This window comes from Primulina tabacum, chromosome 9 (genome assembly GCF_025594145.1).
Source record: "Primulina tabacum isolate GXHZ01 chromosome 9, ASM2559414v2, whole genome shotgun sequence".
Classification (NCBI taxonomy): domain Eukaryota; kingdom Viridiplantae; phylum Streptophyta; class Magnoliopsida; order Lamiales; family Gesneriaceae; genus Primulina; species Primulina tabacum.
This window is the reverse complement of record NC_134558.1, coordinates 10,092,457-10,116,190: the sequence shown is the minus strand read 5'-3', so window position 1 is coordinate 10,116,190 and position 23,734 is coordinate 10,092,457. Positions and strand designations below refer to the sequence as shown.

Sequence of the window (23,734 nt, the reverse complement as noted above, 5' to 3'; positions counted from 1 at the left end):
ACTAAGTGAATTTTTCTCTCAGCCAATATCTTTCCAAGATTATTCGCTGCTTCTACAAACACTTCATTTTTTCCAGAACTCGACCCACAAAATACACAAATATTTTTCAATGTTTGTGCAGAGGATCCAGCCATGTTTTTACTTTCTTTTTTTTTTGTCTGCGAAAATAGAGAGAAAGATGAGACATTTTATAGGGGTAATATGTTATCATGACGAAACTATGGGTCACAGCTGTAAACAGAATAAATAGTAAAAACAATAATGACACACATGCATATAAACAGTAGTGTGATTGTGGCTCACAATTTTCCTGTGGTTTTACGTCCAGAAACAGCTTCAACGCCTTTTATGAGTCGAGGATATGCTTCCCATCCAATTTTCTTATAAATTGGCAAACAGGGTCTTTTTTAGTCGGATTCCCAAGACTATGACGCTCATCTTGGAATTGTTTCCATAAACGGAGAAGTTCAATATGCACATGTCCACTAGAATGCGTCTCAAGAGTCAATAAGATGTTATCTAAAGAGTCCTTACTCAGCCCATTCTTAATGAAACCAATTTTATCTTCTCTGTTATTGGAAACACATCCCAAAGATCTGCATCGTTTGTCACAAGTCCATCTTGCACACTTATGACAAACCCCTAAACTTTTGGCCCTTCGTTTTTTCGCATAAGTGCTTTTTCCTAATCCAGGCAAATACCGAATGAGCAATGATTGTGGAACTTCTCCTCCTAATTGGACCTTAGCTTCTATTACAAGACGAATATCTTCTGGAATTCCTTTTTGCATTAGAAATCTCAATCTTTCACACCTTCCTGCATAAATTTTTCTTAGAACATTTTCAGAAATAGAGGGAAAATATTTACAAAATTTTGAAGGAATTTCATCTATTTTGAAAAGAAAAGAATTGATTTTTTTTTTATTTTGTATCAGCAATTGTGGGAAACTGATTTAACCGACTATGAGAGTCACGGAGTACCGTTATCCGCCATTTAACCGGGAAAATAAAAAGATTAAGGAAACCTGAAATAAAAACTAACAAACTTAAATGCAACACCAAAAAAATAAAAAAATCAAGGATCAGAAAGGGAAATAAACTCTTCTTGAAAGATTTCATTTTCTAAAAATGGTTTAAGCCTTTGTCCATTTACTTTAAAAATATCACCATTTTTAGGATTTTCAATATCCACAGCTCCATAAGTTTACACATGCTTCACAACATATGGGCATGTCCATCTTGATCGTAATTTTCCTGTGAATATGTGAAGTCGAGAATTATAAAGCAAAACTTTTTTACCAATCTCAAAAGATTTTCTAAGAATTGTTTTATCATGAAATGATTTGATTTTTGCTTTATAAATCTTTGAATTCTCATACGCGTCATTTCTGAGTTCATCAAGTTCATTAAGTTGCAATTTACGCAATTTGTTGGCATCATCCATGCTTGAATTTAAAGTTTTGATCGCCCAATAAGCTTTATGTTCCAATTCCACAGGCAAATGACAATGTTTTCCATAAACCAACCTATAGGGAGACATATTCAATGATGTTTTAAAAGCTGTTCGATATGCCCAAAGTGCATCATTAAGTCGCAGAGACCAATCTTTTCTATTTGAGTTAACAGTTTTTTCCAAAATTTGCTTTATCTCCCTATTAGCTAATTCAACTTGTCCATTTGTTTGAGGATGATAAGAAGTAGTTACTTTATGAGTAATACCATATTTTTTCATTAATGAAGCAAATGGTTTATTAACAAAGTGAGTTCCCTCATCACTTACCATGGCTCGAGGAATTCCAAATCTACTAAAAATATTTTCTTTTAAAAATTTGATGACGATTTTATGATCATTTGTTCGACATGGAATTGCTTCTATCCATTTGGAAACATAATCAACTGCAACTAAAATATACAAGTATCCAAACGACGGTAGAAAAGGTCCCATAAAATCTATTCCCCAACAATCAAAGATTTCAATTTCAATAATAGGATTCAAAGGCATCATGTTTCTTTTTGAAATCGCACCCAATTTTTGACAATTTTCACAGATCTTGCAGATTTCGGGTATGCAACGTCGAAAAATTTGATCCGGACAATACTTGAACAGATACGGATCATCCCAATAAAAGTTTTTTACCTCATTAAAAAATTTTCTTTTATCTTGAGAACTCCATTGCGGTGACATTTTTCCTGTCACAAGAAAATTTACTATGTTAGCAAACCAAGGTGTAGTAGTAACTGAAAATAGATGTTCATCAGGAAAATTATCGTTAATTGGTGTCATTTCACAAGATGATCCTTTTACTAGTCTCGATAAATGATCGGCTACGACATTCTCGGTTCCTTTTTTATCTTTGATCACAATGTCAAATTCTTGGAGCAACAAAATCCATCGTATCAGTCGTGGCTTTGCACCCTGTTTGGTCAACAAATATCTAATAGCAGAATGATCAGTAAACACAATAGTCGTTGATCCAATCAAATAAGAACGAAATTTATCTAATGAAAATATTACAGCAAGTAGTTCTTTTTCAGTTGTGGAGTAATTCATTTGAGCATTGTTTAAAGTTCTACTTGCATAATATATCACATAAGGCTTACCGTTTCTTCTTTGACCCAATACTGCACCGACTGCATAATCACTCGCATCGCACATGATTTCAAATGGTAAAGACCAATTAGGAGGTTGCATGATAGGAGCTGATGTTAAATGTCGAATGATTTTATCAAAAGCATTTTGACATTCTTGAGTCCACTCTAATGCAGTGTCTTTTGTTAAGAGGTTACAAATGGGTTTAGAGATTAAACTAAAGTCCTTTATAAACCTCCTATAAAATCCAGCATGTCACAAAAATGAGCGAATTTCTTTAATGGTTTTTGGAGAGGGTAAATTGGCAATGACATCAACCTTTGCTTTATCAACTTCAATTCCACTAGATGAAGCGACATGTCCCAAAACAATTCCAGAAGTAATCATGTAGTGATATTTTTCCCAATTTAAAATAAGACCTTTTTCCTCGCATCTTTTTAAAACTTTTTCCAAATTTTCAAGACAATTATCAAATGTATTCCCAAAGACAGTTAAATCATCCATGAAAATTTCCAAATAATTTTCAACCATGTCGGAAAAAATGCTTAGCATACATCTTTGAAATGTTGCTGGGGCATTGCATAATCCAAATGGCATCCTTCTAAATGCAAATGTTCCGAAAGGACATGTGAATGTAGTTTTATCTTGATCTTCGAGTGCAATGGAAATTTGATAATAACCTGAATATCCATCAAGAAAACAGTAATATGGATGACCTGCTACTCTTTCTAATATTTGATCCAAAAATGGTAATGGAAAATGATCTTTTCTAGTGGCGTCATTTAATTTTCTATAATCAATACACATCCGCCAACTAGATGAGACTCAACTTGTTAACAATTCACCTTTTTCATTTTTTATCACTGTGATGCCAGATTTTTTTGGAACTACTTGTGTTGGGCTTACCCACTTACTATCAGAAATAGGGTAGATAATCCCAACATCAAGTAGTTTGAGAACTTCAGTTTTCACAACATCTTTCATGTGTGGATTTAATCTCCTTTGTGGTTGTTGAGATGTTTTAGCATTTTCATCTAAATGAATTTTGTGTGCGCAAATTAGTGGATTAATGCCCTTGATATCTTTTAGTGTCCAACCAATTGCATTTTTATGTCTTTTAAGCATATCAACTAATTTACCTTCTTGATCACTTTCTAGTTTGGAAGTAATTACCATCGGATATGTTTCATCTTCTCCAAGAAATACATACTTCAATTCTTCTGGCAAGGGTTTTAACTCCAATAGGGGTGGTTCGTCTTTGTTTTCATATTTTGCATCAAATTCTTTCTCTGATCCTGGTAACGAGTGATACCTGATAAAATCATCAAGATCAATTTCAATATTTTCTTTAACAATTTCAATTGAACAAATATCTAATTGATCACGAGTACTCCCTTCTTGAATGTTTTCTTCCACAAGAGTTTCAATAATATTTTCATCTTCACTTTCTCATCTCCTTTGTCATGTGGTTGCTTACAAAGATTAAAAACATTGAGCTCCAAGGTCATGTTACCAAATGACAACTTCATTATTCCATTCCTGCAATTTATAAGAGCATTAGAAGTTGCTAAAAATGGACGACCCAGAATTACAGGAATTGCATTACAAGCTTCGATAGGTTGTGTATCTAAAACTATGAAATCGACAGGATATAGAAAGTTATCAACTTGGACCAATACGTCTTCTACCATACCTCTTGGCACTTTAACAGATCTATCGGCAAGTAAAAGTGTTACCGAAGTAGGTTTTGACTCGCCTAGATTGAGTTCTTGATAAACTGAATATGGAAGTATATTCACACTAGCTCCAAGATCAAGCAAGGCTTTTTTAATCTTTCGTTCTCCAATAATACATGAAATAGTAGGACAACCAGGATATTTGTATTTCAAAGTATTATTATTTTGAATGATTGCACTTACTTGTTCGGCTAAAAATGCTTTCTTTTTCACATTCAATTTTCTTTTCACAGTGCACAAGTCTTTCAAAAATTTGGCATATGATGGTACCTGTTTTATTGCATCTGATAAAGGAATATTAAATTTTACTTGTTTAAAAAAATCATATATATCAGAATTCAAATTTGATTTTTTTGTATTTTTCAATGCATGAGGGAATGGTGGTGACACTGTCTGTTGAACCTCCTCTTCGCAAGTTATAGGTTCCACTTCCTTACCCTTTGGAGTTGATTTATCATCATCTTCACAAGGTTCAAGAATGGATTTTTCCACAACCTTACCACTTCGAAGGGTAATAAGAGATTTTACCTGATCCATCGATTGAGTTCCAGAAGTTCCAGTTTGCGAATGATGATCCTTGGGATTAGACAGAGGTTGTGAAGAAAATTTATCTTTTTCATGAACATTAAATGCAGATGCAAATTTAGCAAGAGTATCTTTCAAATCTATCATGGTTTGAGCAGTTTGAGTATTGATAGACTCTTGCTTTGCAATAAAAGAATTCAATGTATCTTCCAAATTTCTTTTAGGTGGAGGAACATAAGGTGCATAATTTTGAAAATTTTGTTGATTTTGGAAATGTGGTTGTTAAAATTGTGCAGCATTATCATTCCTCCAACTAAAATTTGGATGATTTCGCCAACCTGGATTGTAATTTTGAGAAAATGGTTCAAAATTTGGCCTTTTGAAATTGTTCAAAACATTGGCTTGTTCATGGAGACATTCTTTAAAAGAGAGAAAAGTGGGACAATCTTTTGTAAAATGATCACTTGTATCACAGATGTGACACACAATTTCTTGAACAGATTTTAATTGACCATTCTTTTTCAATTCAAGTGCCTCAACTTTTCTTGCCAAAGAGGTAAATCTAGCTTGAAGATCATGTTCATCTTTGAGAATTTACATACTTCCACCAGATGTAGGAGATTGAATCTTGTTTGATGGTTCGATTGTACCTATAGTGTCCCAATTTTGAGCATTTTCAGCTAATGAATCGAGATACTCAATTGCCTCATTTGGATCTTTATCTTCAAATGTTCCATTACACATAAATTCAACCATTTGCCTATCTTTAGGTGTTAAGCCTTCATAAAATTGAGAAACAACTCTCCAAATTTCAAAACCATGATGTGGACAAAGATTAAGCAATTCTTTGTATCTATTCCAACACTGATAAAAAGTTTCTCCTTGTTTTTGAGTGAAAGTGATGATTTGCCTTTTGAAAGAATTTGTTCTATGAGATGGAAAAAACTTTTTCAAAAATTGTTGTTGCAATTCATCCCAAGTTCTAATGGATCCCGATATAAGATTTTGTAGCCAAGTTTTAGCTTTATCTTTTAAAGAAAAAGGAAAAAGCTTAAGTCGAATGATGTTCATGCTACAATTTAGATCATTATATATGTTATGTTGCACACTTCTTCAAACTCTCGTAAATGCATGTGTGGATTTTCAGAATCTAAGCCATGAAAATTGGGTAAAAGTTGGATAATACCAGGCTTAAAATTGAAATGAGATGCATCAGGGGGAAAAACTAGACATGAAGGTGCACTATTACGTGTAGGATTCATGTGATCTCTAAGTGTTATTCGTCTATCATGATCATGTTGAGATTGAATTTCATCTTCATTTTCTTGGATGGGTTCTTCCGCCATGTTTTGTAAAAATAAAGGGTTATTTCGAATGAGTCGACCAATAAGTGTACGTGACCAAATGCTCATGCAAATGCAAATGCAAAAGAATAAAAACACACAAAAGCAATAAAAATTCAAATAAAGAAAAATAAACTATAAACAAAATTAAATAGACTTGAAATTATATTATACTTCCCCGGCAACGGCGCCAAAAACTTGTTGCGACTTTGATTGTTGCACTTCCAAGAGCAAGTTGTCCACAAGTACAATAATTCGGTGAGTCCGAATATCGTATCCACAGGGAAGCTAAGGTAATTACAAGTCCACTACAATGTCTTTTTATTTTTATTTTTTTTAGTTGTTTGAATCTTTAAATGGTAATTTTTAATTGTACAAATTTTAATTAAGTAGTTGAGATTAAAGGATCCACTCTTGGTATTTTAATAAAGTTAACATTAACGAACATTATTGAAATCCACTTAATAAAATGGTTCTAATATATTAAATAATCATATTTATATTATGTTATATATTATTATCTTATAAGTATATAATATATACCAAAAATTATAAATGTTGTCAAGTATTTATTGTGCTATATATATATTTGTAAACATTAAATCTAGGTTCCCACTTTAAATGGTTGGTAAAACCAAACTAACATTAAAATGGTACCAAGAAATTAATATTATGATATAGTAAATCAGGGTTCCCACTTTAAATGGTTGGTAAAACCAAACAAACATTTAAATGGTTCCAAGTAATTTAATATTATAATATATTCATATATAATAAATCAAGGCATCCACTTTAAATGGTTGGTAATACCAAACTAACATTTAAATGGTTCCAAGAATTTAGTGTAACATATAGCAACAATAAATCAAAACTTCCACTTATAAGTAGGGTATAAAAATGCTTAAAAAAATAAATATAACATAAACAATAAATAATGATTAAATAATATAAAACATAGATTCTTACTTTTTAGTAACATTATTATCATGCCAAGAGTTTCACATTTTCATCTTAACTTTAGGAAGTTAGCTATTCATTATTCAAAGTGTAAAACTTTGAATATGAAATTAATATGCTAATTATATTTAAATGAAGAAATAAAGGAAAAATATAGAGAGAAATATTATGAACTCAAATGTTTGTTCATAGAATGAGGGATATCTCAATACATTACAATGCACCCCTATTTATAGTCAAATTTGGGGAGACAACCACAAATAAAATATTATTTTTTTACACATAAGTCTTCATTAGTGTTCCAAGATATTATATTATATTATACATCACTTTTGAAAATCTTCTTCTCCGAATTTTCTTCTTCACATAAAAAGAAACATGTGGATAATTGAGTTGTCTAGATGTGGTATTTTTTTCAAACCATTTGACCAAGTAATTTGAGAGATATGGTCAAACTACTAGAGCATGGTAAAACTGCCACTCCTTTGATAACTTTATTTGTTGCTTAATTTAATCCCAATTGTGAGAGGATTTTTATCTCATGATTGCCACCAATATTGTAGATATTAACATCAACTTTCTACAGGTCCAAGAATTATCTTAATCCCATTTGCAACGCCAAGTTTATTCTTGTTTTATCGAACCTGTAAAAAATAGTAAAAACTTGTAATTACACAACAACTTATATTTTATACAATTTATTATAAAACATATAATATTTAAAAATTTAATAAAACAAAAACTATATATTTATATAATAAAACATTTAATTAATGTACAATTTTTATGTTTATCATGATGCTAAAGCCAAGTTGATGCATTTCCTGGTGGGTGTACGGCCGATCTTGCGTCGTGATGTTAGGGTGTCTCAGCAGCAGCAGCAGCGGGGACGCCCAGCCTCGAGGACTTTTGAGCACCCAGTTTGCCCTAAGTGCTCACGCCGCCATACTGGAGCATGTATGTTTGGTTCAGGGAAGTGTTATAAGTGTGGTAGTCCAGACCACTTACTTCTGCAGTGCCCTCAGAGGAATCTGCCTACCCAAGGCAGAGTTTTTGCCCTGCATGCGACATAGACAAACCCGGAGACCATGCTTATGACAGGTATCTTACAGCTTTAAGTTTATATTTCAATTTCAATGTTTTGGGAATTGGGTTAAGATTTTTGAACATAGAATTGCCGTAGGATTGCATGCTCTACTCAGTATTATTTTGGAAATTTAAGTTAGAAGAACTTTTACCTTTGCTTGTCTATAAGTTAATTCTTGTGATTATTGGGTTCCGCTTAGTATTCCAACCTTTCAGGGAGAATATTTATATCTGGTTCCGCTACGAATGCCTTGATAGATTCAGGGGCCACTCACTCATTTATTTCAGAGGTCTTTGCTAATTTCCTCAAGGTCAAGACCGTTGGGCTAGATGTAGCCTATTCAGTAGCATTGCCTTCTGGTGAGGAGATGGCAGCTACCAATGTGATCCGAGACATAGATCTTGAGCTCCATGGCAACCTCGTTTATGCGGATCTGATCGTGTTGCCGATGCCAGAGTTTGACATCATCCTAGGGATGGATTGGCTATTGCGGAACAGAGTTTTGATTGACTTCCAGCGGAGATCTGTTCTAGTCCGACCGCCTGGAATGACGCAGTTCTTATTCGAGCCGAACAGGTACTTTCCCTTATCGCGCATGATTCCTTATGTCAAGGCTATGAAGCTCATGCATAGATGGTGTCGGGCGTTTTTAGCAACTTTTATATCTGTCCCCGAGGCGCCCAGTCAGTCAGCCGAAGATGTTCCGATTGTTAGAGACTTCTTAGACGTTTTCCCTGAGGATGTTTCTGGTATGCCACCCTTGAGAGAGGTGGAGTTTTCTATCGAGCTTATGCCAGGTACGGTTCCGATCTCAAAAGCACCGTACCGACTAGCATCGACAGAGATGGCAGAGCTTAAGAAATAGATTTAAGAACTTCTTGACAAGGAGTTCATTCGCCCAAGTTTTTCACCATGGGGCGCACCAGTCTTATTTGTGAAGAAGAAGGATGGCTCTATGAGGCTTTGTATTGACTACCGGGAGTTGAACAGGGCTACAGTGAAGAACAATTACCCACTTCCGAGGATCGAGGATTTGTTTGACCAGTTGCAGGGAGCTTCGATATTCTCCAAGATAGATCTGTGTTCCGGTTATCACCAGTTGAGGGTGAGAGATGCTGATGTTTCCAGGACTGCTTTCAGGACTCGTTATGGCCACTATGAGTTCCTTGTGTTGTCGTTCGGTCTGACGAATGCGTCAACGATCTTCATGGATCTCATGAATCGCGTATTTCAGCCGTATATTGACCAATTTGTGATAGTATTCATAGACGACATTCTCATCTAATCCAAGAATCAGTAGGATCACAGCAGACATCTGACCACAGTGCTGCAGACCTTGCAGAAGCACAAGTTATTCGCAAAGTTCAGTAAGTGCGAATTCTGGTTAGAGAAGGTGGCGTTCTTAGGCCACATTGTTTCTAGCAGTGGTATTGAGGTAGACCCAGCGAAAGTTGCCGCAGTCAGAGATTGGGTTGTGCCGCAGAATGCATCAGAGATCCGCAGTTTTCTTTGGCTAGCAGGATATTATCGGAAGTTCATTAAGGGATTCTCCTCTATTGCCGTTCCACTCACATCATTGACCAAGAAGAATGCTAAATTTTTGTGGAGCGAGGAGTGTCAGAAGAGCTTCGATACTTTGAAGCAAGCTCTTATCTCAGAACCAGTTTTGGCCATGCCGTCAGGGCCCGGAGATTTTGTTTTGTTTACCGATGCTTCGAAGCTCGATTTGGGCATGGGAAGGTGATGGCGTATGCTTCTTGATAGCTAAAAATCCATGAGAAGAACTACCCTACCCATGATCTAGAGTTGGCCGCCGTAGTTTTTGCCATGAAGATTTGGAGGCATTATTTGTATGGGGAGAAGTGCCAGATCTTTACCGACCACAAGAGCCTCAAGTATTTCTTTACGCAGAAGGAGCTGAACATGCGTCAGAGGCGTTGGTTGGAGCTTGTGAAGGATTATGACTGTGACATTAGATACCACCCGGGTAAAGCTAATGTAGTTGCGGATGCATTGAGCAGAAAAGTCGCAGTGATGGCTCATTTGACGATTCAGAGACCTCTTCAACTTGAGATGCAGAGGTTTGATCTAGAGTCATATCCTCAAGGTAGAGTTCTCCATCTATCTACCTTGACTATCCAGTCCTCTCTCCTTGACCGTATTCGTAGTGGTCAGTAAGCAGATGAGCAGTTAGCAAAGTGGAAGCAGAGAGATGAGGCCAAGGGCAGTGTCTTGTATTGAGTCAGCGACGGTATTGTGAGATACCTAGACAGGATGTGGGTTCCCAGGAGTGGTTCTATTCGAGCAGATATTCTATCAGAGGCCCACATGTCGCCGTACTCTATTCATCCAGGGAGTACGAAGATGTACCGGGATCTGCAATCATTGTATTGGTGGCCTGGATGAAGAAAGACATCAAACGGTTTGTATCCGAGTGTCTGACTTGCCAGTTAGTTAAGGCGGAGCATGAGAGACCAGCAGGTTTGCTCAAGCCTCTTCCCATTCCCGAGTGGAAGTGGGAGAATGTTACCATGGACTTCGTGACCGGATTGCCGAAGTCAGCCAGAGGATCAAATGCTATCTGGGTGATTGTAGATCGTCTTACCAAAACAGCGCACTTCTTGCCTATTGAGACGACTTTCACCATTATTCAGTATGCAAAGTTGTATATCTGGGAGATAGTCCGACTTCATGGTATTCTAGTTTTTATCGTATCTGATAGAGATCCCATATTCACTTCCTCATTTTGGAAGAGTTTGCATTCGACTATGGGTACGAAGTTGTTGTTTAGCACAACTTTCCATCCGCAGACAGATGGGCAGTCAGAGCGAGTTATTCAGATTTTGGAGGATCTTCTCCGTGCTTGTGTTATCGATTTCTCCGGGAGTTGGGAGTCGAACTTGCCATTAGTGGAGTTAACCTATAACAACAGCTTCCAGTCGTCTATTGGTATGGCACCGTATGAAGCACTATATGGCCGCAAGTGCAGATCTCCTGTTCATTGGGACGAAGTAGGGGAGAGATCAGAGTTGGGTCCGGAGATTATTCAGCAGGCTGCCGATGTAGTAGTCAAGATCCGGGATAGGATGAGGACTGCTCAGAGTCGACAGAAAAGCTTTGCAGATCAGAGGAGGAGAGACCTAGAGTTTGCCGTTGGCGACCATGTCTTTGTGAAGGTAGCACCTATGAAGGGTGTCATGCGGTTCGGAAAGAAAGGGAAGCTCAGTCCGAGATTCAATGGACCATTTGAGATCCTCGACAGAGTTGGGACTCTAGCTTATCGTGTGGCTCTTCCGCCGAATCTGGCCGGAGTACACAATGTGTTCCACGTCTCTACGCTGAGGAAGTACATGCCAAATCCTTCGCATGTCTTGAACTTTGAGCCGTTGCAGCTTACTCCGAACCTATCTTATGAGGAGAGACCAGTGCAGATCTTAGACAGACATGAGAAGAAGCTTTGGAACAAGCTGGTTAAGCGAGTCAAAGTCAAATGGCTCAACCATTCAGAGGAGGAAGCTACGTGGGAGTCTGAGCCAGAGATGAGGAGTCGGTACCACGAGTTATTCGGTGAGTTTTAATTTCGAGAACGAAATTTCTTTTAAGGGGGGGAGAGTTGTAGAACCCGTAAATTAGACAACATATAAGCCATGCATAATTCTAGTATTTTAAATTAAAATGATTTTATTGCATGAGTATTTAAATGCTTTTCTTTAAAGTTAATTATTTTATGCAGTAGTTTAATTTTTATCTTTTCAGTTAATTCAGTGAGGCCGGACTGGAGTTGGAGTTTTGAGATAGAGTTTAAGATTTAGAAATCATTCCCAGAGTTTATTTTAGCTAGCTAGTAAGTTAATTTAAGTTAAAAAGAGGTTTAAGAAATTATTTAAGTAACTTGAGGTGAGTAGGAAATAAGTTCATTTAGGTTCCATAATTAAGGTGTTAATTCACTAAATTATTTAAGGGATAGGTAAGGATCTAAAGGTTTAAAATTTACCAACTAAACAATATTTCTTCTCCATTTATTTGTTTAATTTTCGGCCCCCTTAGATGATTAAACAATTTTTTGCCAACTCACCTTTGACCCTTTCCTTGTCATTCCTTAGCTTAATAATCTTTTCACCCTTAATTAATTAATATAAGATCAATATCCTAGCATTGTTTAGCATGTAGGATTCGGTCACTCTAGTATCTCTCCAACAATCATTTTTGATATCAAACAAATTCAAATTTCAAAAGGGAGCAAGACTTGGTCATGCCATTTGAACCCCTTTATTATTGGAACTCCCCTCACTCTCCTAACCATCATTTCCCCTCCACCATCACCAAAAAATTGAGAGCATTTCAGAGCAAAACGTGAGCCTCATAGCTTGAGTAAGTGAGAAAAATAATTGAGTAGAAGGTAGATCAAGAAGATCACTCCGCCTCCTCCGTGCCGCGTCGTCGTTTTGTTCGTTTTCTTTTCAAAACGAACCAAGGCAAGTTTATATTTTTGTTGACTCTTCAATCAAGCCATATTAGTATTTTAAAACATCATACTCATGATTTATTTAAGCTCAAAACCGAAATCCTTCCATACTATTTTCGAAAAAATGAGGTGCAGATTTTCGGTCCTTCATTTCATGCTTCACGGGTTGGTTTGTTTTAATTGTTTCAGGTATTGGTTCGATTCCAGGCTTCCAAGGCTGCTCCTAGGCATGTACTAGGACATGTTAGGAACACATTAGTCCATTGGTTCAGTCCCATACACGCTGGAAACTCGCATGTGACAGCAACACCCCAAATGTGTCCCTTTGTGTTCGATTTCTATCATGTTGCTGTCAAGGGGGGAGTGCTTTGATCTTGGCTGCCCCAGGGGCCTATAGCCATGATTAGAACACCTCCATAGCATGTCTAAGACGTGACCAAGTTGCCCTTTTGAGGCTTTATCAATGGTGAATCGGTTTTCTAATCAAAAAGAAACAAGAACAGATTTTCGGCCCCTTCCCCTTATTTCAAGTGTAGTTCGATTTTGTGTAGTGATGTGGATTTTGTTTGGCCTCTGGCCCTTAGCCACGGTTCACACCCTACCTCTGGATGTCTAGATCATGCCATGGTCAACCAAATGGCCACTGAAATGGTCCATGACAGCAAGAACCACAGCAACATCCCACGCGCAGAATTAGTGCTCGGTTGGGACGTATGGTTTGTTTCTGGTGTGATTCGAATTGTGGCTGGCCTAGGGCCCTTAGCCATGGTTCACATAGGATGTTGGTAAGAGGTTATGGTCCATGGTTCAAGCCCCAATGGCCATTAGCCTCGCAAACGACGCAAGTAAACCAAAGCACAGCTGCTGTATTTTGTGGACAGAAACTTGCTGCTTCGGTTCAGTGGATCGTTCGAGTTCATGGTTGGCTTTTAGACTATGGCCTTGGACTGGACAGTGACTCATCAAGTTAAGAAGGTCATGTTTTTGGCCGTTTGTGATTCGGATTAGTTTTGAGGTTGTACGAGAATTTACGGTGCGATGTGCCAAATTGTCTCTCGGAAGAGCGTTTCATGTTTTGGCCACCATTCACCCAAAATTCGACTTGAATCATTTTTGGAGCATTATTTCATCATTTTAGGTGTATTTTAATCATGACTAAATGATGGTTCGGTGTTGTTTCGGGTTGGCACGGAGTCATGATTAAATACGAAGTCGTTGGGCGTAATTGTCTCGTTTTTTGATTCAATTACAAAGTTTGGTCAAGAAAATCATTTGCATATTTTTTCATGTTAAATATAGGTCACAGCGAGCCTGGGAATGATCCAATCCATGTGGTAAAATAATACAAGATATTTCATTACGCCATTTAATTATATTACATGCATAAAAATATTAAATATTCATTTTTGAGATTTATGCGACATTGCTTGTGGCCATTTCACTATCATGGGATCATTGTATTATTCGGTCGCCAGTTATCGGTCAGCTCAGTTCAGTTCCACCCAGTATACTGTGGCATTAGTCTGATCAGACATTCATTACTTCAGCCGGTCGCCAGTTACCGGTCATTTCAGTTCAGTTCAGTGCAGGGGCCACTTGCGTAGACCATAATCTCACCAGAAAATTATTACATGCTATTTCATTACAGGGCTCCAAGGAGCAAACATTTTCACTATGATTTCAGTCAGTTATGCACGTATTATAATTGTTCATGACAAGTTATTTTCACATTATGCCTCATGACATGATATTTTACTCCCATGCAACTTTATTATATTATTTACTCGTTATTTATGATATATGCATGCTGAGTCTTTAGGCTCACTAGACTTTATTGTTGTAGGTACTGATGATGTCGGGGACGAGGGCGGGGACCAGTGAGCTAGCTTGGGTCGGCAGTAGTGGAACCCGAGGACCTCATTTACAGCCCTTGCCATTTTTATGCTCAAACATTTTTATCAGTTGTTGAATTACTTTACTTGTTACTTTGTGAGCAATAACTTCTTCCGCTGCTATTTTTAAACATTAAACTTGATTTATCATTTTATTTTATGAATGAGGCATTTTAATTATTTTAAAAAGAAAATTTTTAATTTTTCCGCAAATTTTCAAACACGATTTTTCGGGCCATTAAATCTTACGTCGAAGTCCTATTTGATTGAAGACTGCATTTGCTAAGGTCACATCGAAGTGGTGCCCGATTTTCAACAAGAAACTTCCTTCAAGATACGGTAAGTGGGCTTTTGTTAAGTATTTCATTGTATTTTGCTCTTTGCATAAAAATATCATGACATGCAAATGTATGTCATTATTTTCGAAAATTCTACGTTTAAAATTTCGATCGATGATATGTTCTGTTTGATCTTCGAATTCTTTTGATTCCGCTGTATATGTCTAAAAGTCTGAACTCTGAGAAACCTGATAAGTTCTGTCTGTTACCTCTGAATTCTTTGTTACACTGTTACGATTCAATTTGAAATGGGACGAGAAATTGTGATTCTGTCTGGCCCCCAATGGTGGGTATAAAACCATTTTTGTTTGGCCCCAATGGTGGGTAGAAAACAATTTTTGTCTGGCCTCCACCGATGGGTATAAAACCGAGTTTTGGCCTCACCCCTTAGAGGAGTAACATATTGGAGACAATTTGACCATGGAAATGAGATGAGTAACAGTGTTCTGTTTGTTATGATCTGATCTGTTCCTGAACCGTTCTAGAAAATCTGATTCGTTTTGAATTATCTGTCTCATATTTGTTCATTTCGATATGATAAGTTAAAGGTAATAAGATTTGAAAGATTGTTAAAGAATTGTTTTAAAGAATTAAGTTCTATATGTATCTTTGGAATCAATCAACCCCCACTTGCTGAGTGTTTCCCAAAACACTCACCCCTTACAAATTTCAGATAAAAACGAAGAGCAAATAAATGAGGAAAAGCAAGAAGCTTTCTGGGGTTCGTGAATCGATGATCGAGATCAAGAATCAAGATTTTACTTTCCTTTTGTTTCCGCATCTGAAATTCTGATGTAATTTTCATTGTCATTGTAAAGACAATATTGTTTTATGAAAAAGACTGGTTTGTTTTTGATAAGAGGCTTAATTGTTTTCAAGTAATTGTTAAACAATGCCGGATGTCACAGACGCTTCGGACACGGGGTGTGAAATTTAAGTGGTATCAGAGCCGCTAGGTTCATAATCCCGCTGGGATTTTGACAGACAAAATTTGACGAAGTCAAATTTTGGCAAAAGCCTAGTGCAATCCTATCTAAATCCAGCATCCATCCCTTCCGAACATTTTCCTTGAGAAATTCAAAAGTCTATCCCTTCAATCGTTCCGAAAATCCTTAGTATCAAAAATTTTCTGCGACAACTTTGTTATTTGTGCCTTTCTATCCTTTATACAATTCTGATGCTTTACTTCTATTTTTATCCTAGGAATTGGCTGCTCCACGTACTCGCGCTTAGGCTGCTCTTCGTATACGTCAGCTTACCATAGATAATCAAGCTAGGGAGATTGCGACTCTGAAGGCACAACTGGCTAGGAAGAAACTGGAAAAACAGGAGCTTAGTGAGATTAGGCACATACTGGAGACCGACGTGCAGCGACTTACTCATCATTTGGACTTGGCTGAGAGCCAAATTCTACATATACCGACTGATTCAGCTCGCATCGCGCGCTTAGCTTCACTCAACAGGGAGTTACTAGAGAGAGTAGAGATAGAACGAAGACGTGCTACGTAGGCCCGTCAGCGCCAAGAGGACTTCAACGCCAAACAGGACCGGTACATTTCGAAGCTTCACGGCACTATGGACAGACTTCAAGAGCAGAACAACTACCTACATTTAGTGATAGAGAACATGGAAGAAGAGGATGTAGCACCGATGGAAGTGGCCGGAGACGACAGTGCCAGTGACAGCGACGGCGGAGAGATGTTCGATTAGATTAGCATTATAATAAAGTGTCTGGATTGAAGTAAACTTGTGACTTGAAAAAAAATATTATGTGTATCAAATTATTTTGAAACTTGCTATTATCTTGCATATTTAAAATTTGATGAGTATCTTATTTATAAAAATGTTTTTATCTTATAGGAAGCCAACATGGACTTTCAAAGCATTATAAATGAACTTCAGAAACAACTTCAGGAAAAGGAGTCAGAAATTAAAACACTAAAAGAAAAAAAATGAAAAACTCGAAAGAGATAACTACCAGTTGGATGGGAATAACGTATGTATGATGGAGGATCTTCGTGAGGCCAGAGTGGAAGAGAAGAAACTACGCGAAGACGTTAGAAGTTTCGCTGCTTATCATCTAGAGTCGGAGCGTCAACACGAGATCACCAAGCAAGAGTTGAAGAAAGCGCAAGATAGAATTTTTACGCTCGAAATCCGGGGTAATAGTCTCCTCAAAACGCAGCGCCGTCTTGAAGAACGAATCGGGGAGCAAGAAATCGATGAAAAAGTAAGTCAATCAACAATACAAGAACTACAGGATCAAGTAAACAACCTTGATCACCACAACACACAACTGCAGAATTACATTGAGCACCTACAAAATGAAATGGTCAACATGGAAGAACTCATGGGACAACTAAAAGAAAACCCGATGGAAGAACAAGTTAACGAGGCCGTAGGAGACGGAGAAGTTATAGACGAGTAGAGAGAGGGACTCTAGATTAGGCATTGGTTTTATTCAGAATTATATAATTAATCATTTGTTTTGAAACTTTTGATTGTATGAATTTCAAAATTTAATGAAATTATTTTGATTTTACATTATGGTGAATAAATTAATAAAATATATGTTTATAGGATATGGCAGGCAGACCACCCCGAAACAACCGTAACCCTCGTGACACCAACCAAAACGAAAATCCACCACCACCACCACCCAGAGTGAATCCAAGTCAAGAAGATATGATGGCAATAGATACTATTGTAGCTGCGACGTTGCAACGGTTCGTGAATCCATTGGCCAATGACATCCAACCACCCCAAGAACCACAACCGCGTGGGATTAAGTACCATTATGAATCTCTAAGAAGAAATCGAGCTCCAACTTTCGATGGGAACCAGACCCAGAAGTCAGCCACAACTGGCTCAAAAATGTCGAATCACAACTACACCTACTTGAAGTACCTGAAGAATTGAGAGTAGAGGTTGTGACACCCTTTCTTGAGGACAGAGCGTGAAAATGGTGGAAAACTGTGTCACCATCTCTAGCTGAAGTAGAAGAGATCACGTGGCAAAATTTTAAGAGAGAGTTTTTGAAACAATACTACCCAGCCGAATTTCGTCTGCAGAAGTTAAGCGAATTTGAGAACTTCAAGCAGACCCCAGACATGACGGTAATGGAATACACTTCGAGATTCAATGATCTGGGAACCTATGTCCCAACGATCATGTCGGATGAAACGTTAAAAATGCATCGCTTTAAAAGAGGACTCAAAAGCTGGATTCAGTCAGCATTGGCAGTATTCAAGCCAAACAGTTTTGCGGATTTGATGGGCGCTGCAATGAGTGCAGAAACAGATATCAAAAGTCGCGAGGAAGAGAACAAGAACAAAAGACCAATGGTCAATCAACCTACTCAGAATGGTCCCAAGTTTAAGAAACCAAATTATTCAGGTGGGCCTTCCCAAAGAAGTTCTGGCAATACTAGCAACAGAGAAGGAACTGGTGTGACACCTGTAAACAATATCATACCGGGGAATGTTATCGGAAGACAGGTGCATGTTTTAAGTGTGGAAAAGTGGGTCATCGAATTAAAGAATGTCCGAAAAACAAAGAAAAAAGGGTGGGACCCAAAAAGCAAAATGAGAACAAGACCAATGCTAGGGTGTATGCAATCACACAAGAGGAAGCTGATAACACCAACGAGATGGTAGAAGGTACTATACTACTCAATGACATACCTGCATATACCTTGTTTGATTGTGGTGCTACGCACTCGTTTATGTCTAGAAGATCTGCTAAGAAGCTTAAACTTGAACATAATATTCTTAGTGAACCATTAAGAGTGGCAACACCGGCAAGCAAAATAATTGAGACACACAAAGTGAATCGAAACTGTAAGATTTGTATCAACAAACAAACGTTTGAAGCGGAATTCATTCAACTCAATATGGTTGAGTTTGACATCATTCTTGGAATGGACTAGTTAACTAAAAACCATGCCATAGTAGACTGTCAAAGGAAAAACATCAGACTTCAGACTCCGACTAAAGAGGAAATCATATATCAAGAAAAATCCAAAGAAAGAAAATCTCTGTTATCTGCCTCACAAGCCTAGAAGGCCATAAAAGAAGGAGAAGAGATTTATCTGGCAATGATCAATGAAGTCAAAAGAGAGGAGATTCCAAAGATGGAAGATATACCGATTTTTCAAGAATTTCCAGATGTTTTTCCCGAAGAGTTACCGGGTGAGATACCCAATAGAGAAGTAGAATTTGAAATCAACTTGGTCCCTGGTGCTGCACCCATATCAAAGGCACCATACCGAATGGCTCCAGCAGAATTGAAGGAGTTAAAAGAACAACTTCAGGAGTTACTGTACAAAAATCAGGTCCGTCATAGTGCATCCCCGTGGGGAGCCCCAGTGCTATTCGTGAAGAAAAAGGACGGAAGTATGAAACTATGTATTGAATACCGGGAGTTAAACAAGATCACCATAAAGAATAAGTACCCACTCCCGAGAATAGATGATATTTTCGATCAGCTAAAAGGAGCTAAAGTTTTCTCAAAACTAGATCTAAGATCTGGTTACCACCAGTTGATGTTCAAAGCCGAAGATATCCCTAAAACTGCATTCAGGACGTGATATGGACATTACTAATTCACAGTAATGCCTTTTGGCCTAACAAATGCTCCTGCAGCATTCATGGACCTGATGAATCGGGTATTTAAACCATACCTTGACAAATTTGTGGTTGTTTTTATAGACGATATCCTTGTGTACTCACCAAGTGAAGAAGAACACAGAGAACATCTGCGTCTCACTTTGCAGACACTGCGAGAAAAGGAACTATATGCCAAATTCAAGAAGTGTGAATTTCTGTTAAAAAGTGTGGCATTCCTAGGTCATATATCTTCTGAATTAGAGGTGTCAGTAAACCCTAAGAAGGTGGAGGCAATCAAGGATTGGCCACGACCAAGGACAGTGACTGAAGTAAGAAGTTTTCTGGGATTAGCAGGCTACTATAGAAAATTTGTGGAAGGATTTTCTTCTATCGCCATTCCACTCACCAAACTTACTCAGAAAAATTCGAAATTCATTTGGAATGAATCATGTGAAAAAAGTTTTGAAACTCTGAAGACAAAACTCGCATCCACCCCAATACTAGTTCTTCCCGAGGATGGTAAAAATTTCACTGTATACAATGACGCTTCAAAGGGAGGATTAGGGTGTGTGCTTATGCAAGAAGGTCATGTAATTGCTTATGCCTCAGGGCAATTGAAACCGTATGAGCAAAATTGCCCCACACATGATCTGGAGTTAGCCGCAATAGTATTTGCGCTCATGATTTGGAGGCACTATCTTTATGGAGTAAAATGTGAGTTGTTTACCGATCACCAGAGCCTCAAGTATATTTTCACTCAAAAGGAATTAAATATGAGACAAAGAAGGTGAATGGAACTCCTCAAGGACTATGACCTGACAATCAATTATCATCTGGGTAAGGCAAATAACCCGGCAGATGCGTTGAGTCGAAGGAACCCTGGAAGGTGAGCTTATCTTCACTATCAGTAAACCAGGCCTCCGAGAGACCATCAAATTGAAGCAGATTCAAGACACCTCCGTCCTTAAAATGAGAGAACAAATCCAAGAAGGAAAAGTTCCAGAATTTCAAATTGATGAAAATGGTATATTCTAGATGAAAGGACAATTGTACATGCCAGACATCGACGGAATTCGAGAAGAAGTAATGGCCGAGGCACATAAGTCAAGATTCTCAGTACATCTAGGAAGTACCAAAATGTATAGAGACTTGAAGAATAATTACTGGTGGAATGGAATGAAGAAAGACGTGGCTGTCTTTGTTTCCAAGTGCCTAACCTGTCAACAAGTCAAGGCAAAACACCAACGGCCTGGAGGGCTTTTACAGCCATTGGAAATACCAAAATGGAAGTGGGATAACATCTCCATGGACTTTGTAGTCGGACTACCAAGATCAAGGCAAGGTCACGATGGAATCTGGGTAATCGTTGACAGATTGACCAAGTCTGCACATTTCTTACCGGTGCGGATGACTTACAACCTGGATAAACTCGCTACCTTGTACATGGACAACATAGTGAGACTACACGGAGTTCAGACAAGCATACTGTCTGACAGAGATCCAAGATTTGTATCAAGATTTTGGAAAAGTTTCCAAAAGGCTATGGGAACTAAGGTTACTCTCAGTACGGCCTATCATCCTCAGATGGATGGCCAAACCAAATGAACAATTCAAACCCTCGAGGATATGCTGAGGGCATGTGCGTTGGATTTTTCTGGAAATTGGAGTGAACAGTTACCCCTGATCGAATTCGCCTATAACAACAAGTATCATAGTATCATCGAGATGGCTCCGTATGAGGCTTTGTATGGAAGAAAGTGTAGGTCGCCCTTATATTGGGACGAAGTCGGAGAAAAAGCTGTTACCGGACCAGAACTTGTTAAAATAACCGCGGACAAAGAAGTCATAATCAAGGAAAGACTCAAAGCAGCCCAAGATAGACAGAAGAGTTGTGCCGATCTGAAGAGAAGACCCTTACAGTTGGAAATTGGTGAAAAAGCTTACGTCAAGGTCTCCCCCATGAAAGGAGTAGTTCGGTTCAGTAAATCCGGAAAGCTATATCCGAGATATGTGGGACCGTTCGAGATACTGGAGAAAGTGGGAACCTTAGCTTACCGTCTAGCTTTGCGACCTGAGATGTCCAGAGTACAAAATGTTTTCCACATCTCACAACTGCGGAAATATGTCCCGGACCCGAGTCATGTACTCAAAGTGGCACCGCTGATGATTGAAGGAAACCTGAATGAAGAACTCAAATATGAAGAGGTCTCTATTCAAATAGTGGACACAAAAGATCAAGTTTTGAGGCACCGGACAATCCCCTATGTCAAAGTGCAGTGGTCAAATCATACCGAAAGAGAGGCCACTTGGGAACTTGAAGAGAAGATGCGCTCACAATATCCTCATTTATTCAACAGTTTGAGCTGATCCAATTTCGAGGACGAAACTTTCAATAAGGAGGGAGGGATGTGAGAACCCGAGATTTTACGATCCAAAGCAAATCAAATTTTCAGCAAATTTAACTCGATGAAGTATCTTCAAAGATCGGGAGTGAGCTCAACGGGAGGCTAAGCTGCGAATAACCATATCCATCGAGGAGTTGTCACGAGAGGAGTAAAACCCCAGCTCAAGGACTCGATCCTTCAGCTCAAAGAAGTAACCAAGCTTGTCTTAACAAGACCACAAAGGAAGCTAAAAGATGAGCTAAAGGTTTGGACAAATTAAGTATGCAAGAAATGACTTTTGAATAAACCCATAAAGGAGCTAAGGGGTTAAGCTAAGGGTTAGGACAAATACATGGTGTAAGAAATAACCCTTGAGATGTTCAAGGTGACTCTTGGGGATGACCACACCATTATTGCATTTCTTGTGCTCCAAGGGGTCGGCCAAGGGGAGCAAAAGGGACAAAAATTTGTCTATAAATACAAGGTTCCATGCTATACAAAGTGCACACTAAAAAGCTCCCAAATTCTCCAAGATTTCGGCTTCCCCTCATCCTTCACAAGTTTCAGCCAAGCTAGCAAAGAAGAAAGGAAGGTTCGTGCATTCCAGTGCGTAAATCTTACGTCGAAGTGTTGTTTGATTGAAGATTGCATTTGCTAAGGTCACGTCGAAGTGCTGCCTGATTTTTAACAAGAAACTTCCTTCAAGATACGGTAAGTGGGCTTTTGTTAAGTATTTCATTGTATTTTGTTCTTTGCATAAAAATATCATGACATGCTAATGTATGTCATTATTTTCGAAAATTATTGTGCACTACGTTTAAAATTTCGATCGATGATATGTTCTGTTTGATCTTTGAATTCTTTTGATTCCGCTGTATATGTCTAAAAGTCTGATCTCTGAGAAATCTGATAAGTTCTGTCTATTACATCTGAATTCTTTGTTACACTGTTACTATTCAATTTGAAATGGGACGAGAATTATGATTCTGTTTGGCCCCCAATGGTGGGTATAAAACCATTTCTGTTTGGCCCCCAATGGTGGGTAGAAAACCATTTCTGTCTGGCCCCCACCGGTGGGTATAAAACCGAGTTTTGGCCTCACCCCTTAGAGGAGTAACATATTGGGGACAATTTGACCATGGAAATGAGATGAGTAATAGTGTTCTATTTGTTATAATCTGATCTGTTCCTGAACCGTTCTAAAAAATCTGATTCGTTCTGAATTATCTATCTCATATTTGTTCATTTCGATATGATAAGTTAAAGGTAATAAGATTTGAAAGATTGTTAAAGAATTGTTTTAAAGAATTAAGTTCTATATGTATCTTTGGAATCGATCGACCCCCACTTGCTGAGTGTTTCCCAAAACACTCACTCCTTACAAATTTTGTTTTCCCCACTTGCTGAGTGTTTCCCAAAACACTCACCCCTTACAAATTTCAGATAAAAATGAAGAGCGAATAAATGAGGAAGAGCAAGAAGCTTTCTGGGGTTGGTGAATCGATGATCGAGATCAAGACTCAAGATTTTACTTTCCTTTTGATTTCCGCTTCTGAAATTCTGATGTAATTTTCATTGACATTGTAAAGACAATATTGTTTTATGAAAAGACTGGTTTGTTTTTGATACGAGGCTTAATTGTTTTCAAGTAATTGTTAAACAATGCTGGATGTCACAGACGCTTCGGACACGGGGCGTGACAAAAACAGTTGCTGAAATTAACCCAACTGGTTCCAACTATAGATGGAACAAATCACATCCACAAGATTTGGTGAAATGTAATCTATCTGAACCAGTAAAAACTAAAAATC

The 23,734-nt window shown here is 37.9% G+C and overlaps 1 pseudogene; it reads right to left on the bottom strand.

The window, feature by feature from the left end:
* Window positions 1-6,196, bottom strand: part of LOC142556918 (uncharacterized) — a 78,413-nt pseudogene extending 72,217 nt beyond the window's left edge.
* Window positions 6,197-23,734: the final 17,538 nt, after the last annotated feature.